The following is a 10,628-nucleotide window of genomic DNA, read 5'->3' as shown; positions in this document are numbered from 1 at the left end:
TTAGGAAATGAATGATTGGCATGAATGAGAGTTTAACATCCAATATTACCCCTTAAGCAACCTGCTTGAGAAGCCAAGTTTTTAGAGGATCTTATCAAGCTTTAATATAATTTCAGGCAGAGAAACCTGTACCATTGATAGAACTTGCCATTTACCAGGTACACAATGACAGCAGGTAGATTCTGAAAAGTGGTGTGCCGTACGAATCTACTCATTGTGCATCTCCGTAGCGAACGTCAAAGGGGATGTAGCTTATTGGTAGAGCGCATGCTTTGCATGTATGAGGCCCCGGGTTCAATCCCCGGCAATCCCCGGCTTCGCATGTATGAGGCCCTGGGTTCAATCCCCGGCATCTCCAGCTTTTCTTCTACAAACTGCAAAGCCCCCTTGCGCTAATGGATCCCATACCGGAAGCGCCAATGTTTCCTGTTACAGATGCTTAGTGAGTTGTCAATATTTCTGACTTTCATGCAAACGCTATGCACCTTGGAATAGAGCCAATAAAATGCACTTCAGACTCGTACACACTATGCAATTTCCCGCCAGATAGATGGGTCGAATAGATCAGGTCCGATCTGATTGCCGATCGTTTTTCTGATCGATTTGCATTGAAGTGATCAGAAAATCGATCGGAAATCCGATCGGATCTGTCGAAGATTATCTATCGACCCATCTGTCTAATGGGAAATTGCATGGTGTGTACCAGACTTTTTCTTTTAGGCCACACAGGAGGATGATTTAAGATTCAATGCAGGATTTAATCCAGGCCTTTGCAAGCAATTAAGCAGCATCAAGAGTCAGGAAGTGATGGAGGAGATAAAGATGACAAGAAGAAGTTAGGAAATGAATGATTGGCATGAATGAGAGTTTAACATCCAATATTACCCCTTAAGCAACCTGCTTGAGAAGCCAAGTTTTTAGAGGATCTTATCAAGCTTTAATATAATTTCAGGCAGAGAAACCTGTACCATTGATAGAACTTGCCATTTACCAGGTACTCAATGACAGCAAGTAGATTCTGAAAAGTGGTGTGCCGTACGAATCTACTCATTGTGCATCTCCATAGCAAACGTCAAAGGGGATGTAGCTCAGTGGTAGAGCGCATGCTTTGCATGTATGAGGCCCCGGGTTCAATCCCCGGCATCTCCAGCTTTTCTTCTACAAACTGCTAAGGCCCCCTTCCGCTACTGGATCCCATACCGGAAGCGCCAATGTTTCCTGCTGCAGATGCTTAGTGAGGTGTCAACAATTCTGACTTTAATGCAAACTCTTATTGTTCGTGAAATGAAAGGTTCCACCTATTTTGTGGGAAAAAAATTGTCCCTTAGCCAAATGCGGATATACTGAAAAATTTTAAAAATGATCCGTAACATCACTTTCCAACTTAAACAGCTGCTAATTACCATTTTCTGCTGTAGGAGATAAAGGCCTGCTGAGGTACCACGACACTGCTGACAGCATTGGGGGATGTAGCTCAGAGGTAGAGCGCATGCTTTGTATGTATGAGGCCCCGGGTTCAATCCCTGGCATCTCCAGCTTTTCTTCTACAAACTGCAAAGTCCCCCTTGCGCTAATGGATCCCATACCGGAAGCGCCAATGTTTCCTGTTACAGATGCTGAGTGAGGTGTCAATATTTCTGACTTTCATGCAAACGCTATGCACCTTGGAATAGAGCCAATAAAATGCACTTCAGCCTCGTACACACTATGCAATTTCCCACCAGATAGATGGGTCGAATAGATCAGGTCCGATCTGATTGCCGATCGTTTTTCTGATCGATTTGCATTGAAGTGATCAGAAAATCGATCGGAAATCCGATCGGATCTGTCGAAGATTATCTATCGACCCATCTGTCTGATGGGAAATTGCATGGTGTGTACCAGACTTTTTCTTTTAGGCCACACAGGAGGATGATTTAAGATTCAATGCAGGATTTAATCCAGGCCTTTGCAAGCAATTAAGCAGCATCAAGAGTCAGGAAGTGATGGAGGAGATAAAGATGACAAGAAGAGGTTAGGAAATGAATGATTGGCATGAATGAGAGTTTAACATCCAATATTACCCCTTAAGCAACCTGCTTGAGAAGCCAAGTTTTTAGAGGATCTTATCAAGCTTTAATATAATTTCAGGCAGAGAAACCTGTACCATTGATAGAACTTGCCATTTACCAGGTACTCAATGACAGCAGGTAGATTCTGAAAAGTGGTGTGCCGTACGAATCTACTCATTGTGCATCTCCGTAGCGAACGTCAAAGGGGATGTAGCTTATTGGTAGAGCGCATGCTTTGCATGTATGAGGCCCCGGGTTCAATCCCCGGCAATCCCCGGCTTCGCATGTATGAGGCCCTGGGTTCAATCCCCGGCTTCTCCAGCTTTTCTTCTACAAACTGCAAAGCCCCCTTGCGCTAATGGATCCCATACCGGAAGCGCCAATGTTTCCTGTTACAGATGCTTAGTGAGTTGTCAATATTTCTGACTTTCATGCAAACGCTATGCACCTTGGAATAGAGCCAATAAAATGCACTTCAGACTCGTACACACTATGCAATTTCCCGCCAGATAGATGGGTCGAATAGATCAGGTCCGATCTGATTGCCGATCGTTTTTCTGATCGATTTGCATTGAAGTGATCAGAAAATCGATCGGAAATCCGATCGGATCTGTCGAAGATTATCTATCGACCCATCTGTCTAATGGGAAATTGCATGGTGTGTACCAGACTTTTTCTTTTAGGCCACACAGGAGGATGATTTAAGATTCAATGCAGGATTTAATCCAGGCCTTTGCAAGCAATTAAGCAGCATCAAGAGTCAGGAAGTGATGGAGGAGATAAAGATGACAAGAAGAAGTTAGGAAATGAATGATTGGCATGAATGAGAGTTTAACATCCAATATTACCCCTTAAGCAACCTGCTTGAGAAGCCAAGTTTTTAGAGGATCTTATCAAGCTTTAATATAATTTCAGGCAGAGAAACCTGTACCATTGATAGAACTTGCCATTTACCAGGTACTCAATGACAGCAGGTAGATTCTGAAAAGTGGTGTGCCGTACGAATCTACTCATTGTGCATCTCCATAGCGAACGTCAAAGGGGATGTAGCTCAGTGGTAGAGCGCATGCTTTGCATGTATGAGGCCCCGGGTTCAATCCCCGGCATCTCCAGCTTTTCTTCTACAAACTGCTAAGGCCCCCTTCCGCTACTGGATCCCATACCGGAAGCGCCAATGTTTCCTGCTGCAGATGCTTAGTGAGGTGTCAACAATTCTGACTTTAATGCAAACTCTTGTTGTTCGTGAAATGAAAGGTTCCACCTATTTTGTGGGAAAAAAATTGTCCCTTAGCCAAATGCGGATATACTGAAAAATTTTAAAAATGATCCGTAACATCACTTTCCAACTTAAACAGCTGCTAATTACCATTTTCTGCTGTAGGAGATAAAGGCCTGCTGAGGTACCACGACACTGATGACAGCATTGGGGGATGTAGCTCAGAGGTAGAGCGCATGCTTCGCATGTATGAGGCCCTGGGTTCAATCCCCGGCATCTCCAGCTTTTCTTCTACAGACTGCAAAGTCCCCCTTGCGCTAATGGATCCCATACCGGAAGCGCCAATGTTTCCTGTTACAGATGCTTAGTGAGGTGTCAATATTTCTGACTTTCATGCAAACGCTATGCACCTTGGAATAGAGCCAATAAAATGCACTTCAGCCTCGTACACACTATGCAATTTCCCGCCAGATAGATGGGTCGAATAGATCAGGTCCGATCTGATTGCCGATCGTTTTTCTGATCGATTTGCATTGAAGTGATCAGAAAATCGATCGGAAATCCGATCGGATCTGTCGAAGATTATCTATCGACCCATCTGTCTGATGGGAAATTGCATGGTGTGTACCAGACTTTTTCTTTTAGGCCACACAGGAGGATGATTTAAGATTCAATGCAGGATTTAATCCAGGCCTTTGCAAGCAATTAAGCAGCATCAAGAGTCAGGAAGTGATGGAGGAGATAAAGATGACAAGAAGAGGTTAGGAAATGAATGATTGGCATGAATGAGAGTTTAACATCCAATATTACCCCTTAAGCAACCTGCTTGAGAAGCCAAGTTTTTAGAGGATCTTATCAAGCTTTAATATAATTTCAGGCAGAGAAACCTGTACCATTGATAGAACTTGCCATTTACCAGGTACTCAATGACAGCAGGTAGATTCTGAAAAGTGGTGTGCCGTACGAATCTACTCATTGTGCATCTCCATAGCGAACGTCAAAGGGGATGTAGCTCAGTGGTAGAGCGCATGCTTTGCATGTATGAGGCCCCGGGTTCAATCCCTGGCATCACCAGCTTTTCTTCTACAAACTGCTAAGGCCCCCTTCCGCTACTGGATCCCATACCGGAAGCGCCAATGTTTCCTGCTGCAGATGCTTAGTGAGGTGTCAACAATTCTGACTTTAATGCAAACTCTTATTGTTCGTGAAATAAAAGGTTCCACCTATTTTGTGGGAAAAAAATTGTCCCTTAGCCAAATGCGGATATACTGAAAAATTTTAAAAATGATCCGTAACATCACTTTCCAACTTAAACAGCTGCAAATTACCATTTTCTGCTGTAGGAGATAAAGGCCTGCTGAGGTACCACGACGCTGCTGACAGCATTGGGGGATGTAGCTCAGAGGTAGAGCGCATGCTTCGCATGTATGAGGCCCCGGGTTCAATCCCCGGCATCTCCAGCTTTTCTTCTACAAACTGCAAAGTCCCCCTTGCGCTAATGGATGCCATACCGGAAGCGCCAATGTTTCCTGTTACAGATGCTTAGTGAGGTGTCAATATTTCTGACTTTCATGCAAACGCTATGCACCTTGGAATAGAGCCAATAAAATGCACTTCAGCCTCGTACACACTATACAATTTCCCGCCAGATAGATGGGTCGAATAGATCAGGTCCGATCTGATTGCCGATCGTTTTTCTGATCGATTTGCATTGAAGTGATCAGAAAATCGATCGGAAATCCGATCGGATCTGTCGAAGATTATCTATCGACCCATCTGTCTGATGGGAAATTGCATGGTGTGTACCAGACTTTTTCTTTTAGGCCACACAGGAGGATGATTTAAGATTCAATGCAGGATTTAATCCAGGCCTTTGCAAGCAATTAAGCAGCATCAAGAGTCAGGAAGTGATGGAGGAGATAAAGATGACAAGAAGAGGTTAGGAAATGAATGATTGGCATGAATGAGAGTTTAACATCCAATATTACCCCTTAAGCAACCTGCTTGAGAAGCCAAGTTTTTAGAGGATCTTATCAAGCTTTAATATAATTTCAGGCAGAGAAACCTGTACCATTGATAGAACTTGCCATTTACCAGGTACTCAATGACAGCAGGTAGATTCTGAAAAGTGGTGTGCCGTACGAATCTACTCATTGTGCATCTCCGTAGCGAACGTCAAAGGGGATGTAGCTTATTGGTAGAGCGCATGCTTTGCATGTATGAGGCCCCGGGTTCAATCCCCGGCAATCCCCGGCTTCGCATGTATGAGGCCCTGGGTTCAATCCCCGGCATCTCCAGCTTTTCTTCTACAAACTGCAAAGCCCCCTTGCGCTAATGGATCCCATACCGGAAGCGCCAATGTTTCCTGTTACAGATGCTTAGTGAGTTGTCAATATTTCTGACTTTCATGCAAACGCTATGCACCTTGGAATAGAGCCAATAAAATGCACTTCAGACTCGTACACACTATGCAATTTCCCGCCAGATAGATGGGTCGAATAGATCAGGTCCGATCTGATTGCCGATCGTTTTTCTGATCGATTTGCATTGAAGTGATCAGAAAATCGATCGGAAATCCGATCGGATCTGTCGAAGATTATCTATCGACCCATCTGTCTAATGGGAAATTGCATGGTGTGTACCAGACTTTTTCTTTTAGGCCACACAGGAGGATGATTTAAGATTCAATGCAGGATTTAATCCAGGCCTTTGCAAGCAATTAAGCAGCATCAAGAGTCAGGAAGTGATGGAGGAGATAAAGATGACAAGAAGAAGTTAGGAAATGAATGATTGGCATGAATGAGAGTTTAACATCCAATATTACCCCTTAAGCAACCTGCTTGAGAAGCCAAGTTTTTAGAGGATCTTATCAAGCTTTAATATAATTTCAGGCAGAGAAACCTGTACCATTGATAGAACTTGCCATTTACCAGGTACTCAATGACAGCAGGTAGATTCTGAAAAGTGGTGTGCCGTACGAATCTACTCATTGTGCATCTCCATAGCGAACGTCAAAGGGGATGTAGCTCAGTGGTAGAGCGCATGCTTTGCATGTATGAGGCCCCGGGTTCAATCCCCGGCATCTCCAGCTTTTCTTCTACAAACTGCTAAGGCCCCCTTCCGCTACTGGATCCCATACCGGAAGCACCAATGTTTCCTGCTGCAGATGCTTAGTGAGGTGTCAACAATTCTGACTTTAATGCAAACTCTTATTGTTCGTGAAATAAAAGGTTCCACCTATTTTGTGGGAAAAAAATTGTCCCTTAGCCAAATGCGGATATACTGAAAAATTTTAAAAATGATCCGTAACATCACTTTCCAACTTAAACAGCTGCTAATTACCATTTTCTGCTGTAGGAGATAAAGGCCTGCTGAGGTACCACGACACTGCTGACAGCATTGGGGGATGTAGCTCAGAGGTAGAGCGCATGCTTTGCATGTATGAGGCCCCGGGTTCAATCCCTGGCATCTCCAGCTTTTCTTCTACAAACTGCAAAGTCCCCCTTGCGCTAATGGATCCCATACCGGAAGCGCCAATGTTTCCTGTTACAGATGCTGAGTGAGGTGTCAATATTTCTGACTTTCATGCAAACGCTATGCACCTTGGAATAGAGCCAATAAAATGCACTTCAGACTCGTACACACTATGCAATTTCCCACCAGATAGATGGGTCGAATAGATCAGGTCCGATCTGATTGCCGATCGTTTTTCTGATCGATTTGCATTGAAGTGATCAGAAAATCGATCGGAAATCCGATCGGATCTGTCGAAGATTATCTATCGACCCATCTGTCTGATGGGAAATTGCATGGTGTGTACCAGACTTTTTCTTTTAGGCCACACAGGAGGATGATTTAAGATTCAATGCAGGATTTAATCCAGGCCTTTGCAAGCAATTAAGCAGCATCAAGAGTCAGGAAGTGATGGAGGAGATAAAGATGACAAGAAGAGGTTAGGAAATGAATGATTGGCATGAATGAGAGTTTAACATCCAATATTACCCCTTAAGCAACCTGCTTGAGAAGCCAAGTTTTTAGAGGATCTTATCAAGCTTTAATATAATTTCAGGCAGAGAAACCTGTACCATTGATAGAACTTGCCATTTACCAGGTACTCAATGACAGCAGGTAGATTCTGAAAAGTGGTGTGCCGTACGAATCTACTCATTGTGCATCTCCGTAGCGAACGTCAAAGGGGATGTAGCTTATTGGTAGAGCGCATGCTTTGCATGTATGAGGCCCCGGGTTCAATCCCCGGCAATCCCCGGCTTCGCATGTATGAGGCCCTGGGTTCAATCCCCGGCATCTCCAGCTTTTCTTCTACAAACTGCAAAGCCCCCTTGCGCTAATGGATCCCATACCGGAAGCGCCAATGTTTCCTGTTACAGATGCTTAGTGAGTTGTCAATATTTCTGACTTTCATGCAAACGCTATGCACCTTGGAATAGAGCCAATAAAATGCACTTCAGACTCGTACACACTATGCAATTTCCCGCCAGATAGATGGGTCGAATAGATCAGGTCCGATCTGATTGCCGATCGTTTTTCTGATCGATTTGCATTGAAGTGATCAGAAAATCGATCGGAAATCCGATCGGATCTGTCGAAGATTATCTATCGACCCATCTGTCTAATGGGAAATTGCATGGTGTGTACCAGACTTTTTCTTTTAGGCCACACAGGAGGATGATTTAAGATTCAATGCAGGATTTAATCCAGGCCTTTGCAAGCAATTAAGCAGCATCAAGAGTCAGGAAGTGATGGAGGAGATAAAGATGACAAGAAGAAGTTAGGAAATGAATGATTGGCATGAATGAGAGTTTAACATCCAATATTACCCCTTAAGCAACCTGCTTGAGAAGCCAAGTTTTTAGAGGATCTTATCAAGCTTTAATATAATTTCAGGCAGAGAAACCTGTACCATTGATAGAACTTGCCATTTACCAGGTACTCAATGACAGCAGGTAGATTCTGAAAAGTGGTGTGCCGTACGAATCTACTCATTGTGCATCTCCATAGCGAACGTCAAAGGGGATGTAGCTCAGTGGTAGAGCGCATGCTTTGCATGTATGAGGCCCCGGGTTCAATCCCCGGCATCTCCAGCTTTTCTTCTACAAACTGCTAAGGCCCCCTTCCGCTACTGGATCCCATATCGGAAGCGCCAATATTTCCTGCTGCAGATGCTTAGTGAGGTGTCAACAATTCTGACTTTAATGCAAACTCTTATTGTTCGTGAAATGAAAGGTTCCACCTATTTTGTGGGAAAAAAATTGTCCCTTAGCCAAATGCGGATATACTGAAAAATTTTAAAAATGATCCGTAACATCACTTTCCAACTTAAACAGCTGCTAATTACCATTTTCTGCTGTAGGAGATAAAGGCCTGCTGAGGTACCACGACGCTGCTGACAGCATTGGGGGATGTAGCTCAGAGGTAGAGCGCATGCTTCGCATGTATGAGGCCCTGGGTTCAATCCCCGGCATCTCCAGCTTTTCTTCTACAAACTGCAAAGTCCCCCTTGCGCTAATGGATCCCATACCGGAAGCGCCAATGTTTCCTGTTACAGATGCTTAGTGAGGTGTCAATATTTCTGACTTTCATGCAAACGCTATGCACCTTGGAATAGAGCCAATAAAATGCACTTCAGCCTCGTACACACTATGCAATTTCCCGCCAGATAGATGGGTCCGATCTGATTGCCGATCGTTTTTCTGATCGATTTGCATTGAAGTGATCAGAAAATCGATCGGAAATCCGATCGGATCTGTCGAAGATTATCTATCGACCCATCTGTCTGATGGGAAATTGCATGGTGTGTACCAGACTTTTTCTTTTAGGCCACACAGGAGGATGATTTAAGATTCAATGCAGGATTTAATCCAGGCCTTTGCAAGCAATTAAGCAGCATCAAGAGTCAGGAAGTGATGGAGGAGATAAAGATGACAAGAAGAGGTTAGGAAATGAATGATTGGCATGAATGAGAGTTTAACATCCAATATTACCCCTTAAGCAACCTGCTTGAGAAGCCAAGTTTTTAGAGGATCTTATCAAGCTTTAATATAATTTCAGGCAGAGAAACCTGTACCATTGATAGAACTTGCCATTTACCAGGTACTCAATGACAGCAGGTAGATTCTGAAAAGTGGTGTGCCGTACGAATCTACTCATTGTGCATCTCCATAGCGAACGTCAAAGGGGATGTAGCTCAGTGGTAGAGCGCATGCTTTGCATGTATGAGGCCCCGGGTTCAATCCCCGGCATCTCCAGCTTTTCTTCTACAAACTGCTAAGGCCCCCTTCCGCTACTGGATCCCATACCGGAAGCGCCAATGTTTCCTGCTGCAGATGCTTAGTGAGGTGTCAACAATTCTGACTTTAATGCAAACTCTTATTGTTCGTGAAATGAAAGGTTCCACCTATTTTGTGGGGAAAAAATTGTCCCTTAGCCAAATGCGGATATACTGAAAAATTTTAAAAATGATCCGTAACATCACTTTCCAACTTAAACAGCTGCTAATTACCATTTTCTGCTGTAGGAGATAAAGGCCTGCTGAGGTACCACGACACTGCTGACAGCATTGGGGGATGTAGCTCAGAGGTAGAGCGCATGCTTCGCATGTATGAGGCCCCGGGTTCAATCCCCGGCATCTCCAGCTTTTCTTCTACAAACTGCAAAGTCCCCCTTGCGCTAATGGATCCCATACCGGAAGCGCCAATGTTTCCTGTTACAGATGCTTAGTGAGGTGTCAATATTTCTGACTTTCATGCAAACGCTATGCACCTTGGAATAGAGCCAATAAAATGCACTTCAGCCTCGTACACACTATGCAATTTCCCGCCAGATAGATGGGTCGAATAGATCAGGTCCGATCTGATTTCCGATCGTTTTTCTGATCGATTTGCATTGAAGTGATCAGAAAATCGATCGGAAATCCGATCGGATCTGTCGAAGATTATCTATCGACCCATCTGTCTGATGGGAAATTGCATGGTGTGTACCAGACTTTTTCTTTTAGGCCACACAGGAGGATGATTTAAGATTCAATGCAGGATTTAATCCAGGCCTTTGCAAGCAATTAAGCAGCATCAAGAGTCAGGAAGTGATGGAGGAGATAAAGATGACAAGAAGAGGTTAGGAAATGAATGATTGGCATGAATGAGAGTTTAACATCCAATATTACCCCTTAAGCAACCTGCTTGAGAAGCCAAGTTTTTAGAGGATCTTATCAAGCTTTAATATAATTTCAGGCAGAGAAACCTGTACCATTGATAGAACTTGCCATTTACCAGGTACTCAATGACAGCAGGTAGATTCTGAAAAGTGGTGTGCCGTACGAATCTACTCATTGTGCATCTCCATAG

General features: G+C 43.9%; 15 non-coding genes across 15 annotated transcripts; all 15 read left to right on the top strand.

The window, feature by feature from the left end:
* Positions 1 to 241: 241 nt before the first annotated feature.
* On the top strand, positions 242 to 314 carry TRNAA-UGC (transfer RNA alanine (anticodon UGC)). The gene has a single exon. It is a non-coding gene; the product is annotated as a tRNA-Ala (tRNA).
* A 763-nt stretch (positions 315 to 1,077) lies between these two features.
* Positions 1,078 to 1,149, top strand: TRNAA-UGC (transfer RNA alanine (anticodon UGC)). Its single transcript has one exon. It is a non-coding gene; the product is annotated as a tRNA-Ala (tRNA).
* A 1,106-nt stretch (positions 1,150 to 2,255) lies between these two features.
* Positions 2,256 to 2,328, top strand: TRNAA-UGC (transfer RNA alanine (anticodon UGC)). Its single transcript has one exon. It is a non-coding gene; the product is annotated as a tRNA-Ala (tRNA).
* Positions 2,329 to 3,091: 763 nt separating this feature from the next.
* TRNAA-UGC (transfer RNA alanine (anticodon UGC)) lies at positions 3,092 to 3,163 on the top strand. Its single transcript has one exon. It is a non-coding gene; the product is annotated as a tRNA-Ala (tRNA).
* A 314-nt stretch (positions 3,164 to 3,477) lies between these two features.
* TRNAA-CGC (transfer RNA alanine (anticodon CGC)) lies at positions 3,478 to 3,549 on the top strand. Its single transcript has one exon. It is a non-coding gene; the product is annotated as a tRNA-Ala (tRNA).
* A 720-nt stretch (positions 3,550 to 4,269) lies between these two features.
* On the top strand, positions 4,270 to 4,341 carry TRNAA-UGC (transfer RNA alanine (anticodon UGC)). Its single transcript has one exon. It is a non-coding gene; the product is annotated as a tRNA-Ala (tRNA).
* A 314-nt stretch (positions 4,342 to 4,655) lies between these two features.
* On the top strand, positions 4,656 to 4,727 carry TRNAA-CGC (transfer RNA alanine (anticodon CGC)). Its single transcript has one exon. It is a non-coding gene; the product is annotated as a tRNA-Ala (tRNA).
* A 720-nt stretch (positions 4,728 to 5,447) lies between these two features.
* Positions 5,448 to 5,520, top strand: TRNAA-UGC (transfer RNA alanine (anticodon UGC)). Its single transcript has one exon. It is a non-coding gene; the product is annotated as a tRNA-Ala (tRNA).
* Positions 5,521 to 6,283: 763 nt separating this feature from the next.
* TRNAA-UGC (transfer RNA alanine (anticodon UGC)) lies at positions 6,284 to 6,355 on the top strand. The gene has a single exon. It is a non-coding gene; the product is annotated as a tRNA-Ala (tRNA).
* A 314-nt stretch (positions 6,356 to 6,669) lies between these two features.
* TRNAA-UGC (transfer RNA alanine (anticodon UGC)) lies at positions 6,670 to 6,741 on the top strand. The gene has a single exon. It is a non-coding gene; the product is annotated as a tRNA-Ala (tRNA).
* Positions 6,742 to 7,461: 720 nt separating this feature from the next.
* On the top strand, positions 7,462 to 7,534 carry TRNAA-UGC (transfer RNA alanine (anticodon UGC)). Its single transcript has one exon. It is a non-coding gene; the product is annotated as a tRNA-Ala (tRNA).
* Positions 7,535 to 8,297: 763 nt separating this feature from the next.
* TRNAA-UGC (transfer RNA alanine (anticodon UGC)) lies at positions 8,298 to 8,369 on the top strand. Its single transcript has one exon. It is a non-coding gene; the product is annotated as a tRNA-Ala (tRNA).
* A 314-nt stretch (positions 8,370 to 8,683) lies between these two features.
* TRNAA-CGC (transfer RNA alanine (anticodon CGC)) lies at positions 8,684 to 8,755 on the top strand. The gene has a single exon. It is a non-coding gene; the product is annotated as a tRNA-Ala (tRNA).
* Positions 8,756 to 9,461: 706 nt separating this feature from the next.
* TRNAA-UGC (transfer RNA alanine (anticodon UGC)) lies at positions 9,462 to 9,533 on the top strand. Its single transcript has one exon. It is a non-coding gene; the product is annotated as a tRNA-Ala (tRNA).
* A 314-nt stretch (positions 9,534 to 9,847) lies between these two features.
* TRNAA-CGC (transfer RNA alanine (anticodon CGC)) lies at positions 9,848 to 9,919 on the top strand. The gene has a single exon. It is a non-coding gene; the product is annotated as a tRNA-Ala (tRNA).
* The last annotated feature ends 709 nt before the right edge of the window (positions 9,920 to 10,628 follow it).

Source organism: Hyperolius riggenbachi, chromosome 4 (genome assembly GCF_040937935.1).
Source record: "Hyperolius riggenbachi isolate aHypRig1 chromosome 4, aHypRig1.pri, whole genome shotgun sequence".
Taxonomy (NCBI): domain Eukaryota; kingdom Metazoa; phylum Chordata; class Amphibia; order Anura; family Hyperoliidae; genus Hyperolius; species Hyperolius riggenbachi.
Note: the sequence above shows the minus strand (reverse complement) of the source record. Positions and strands in the feature narration are given on the sequence as shown.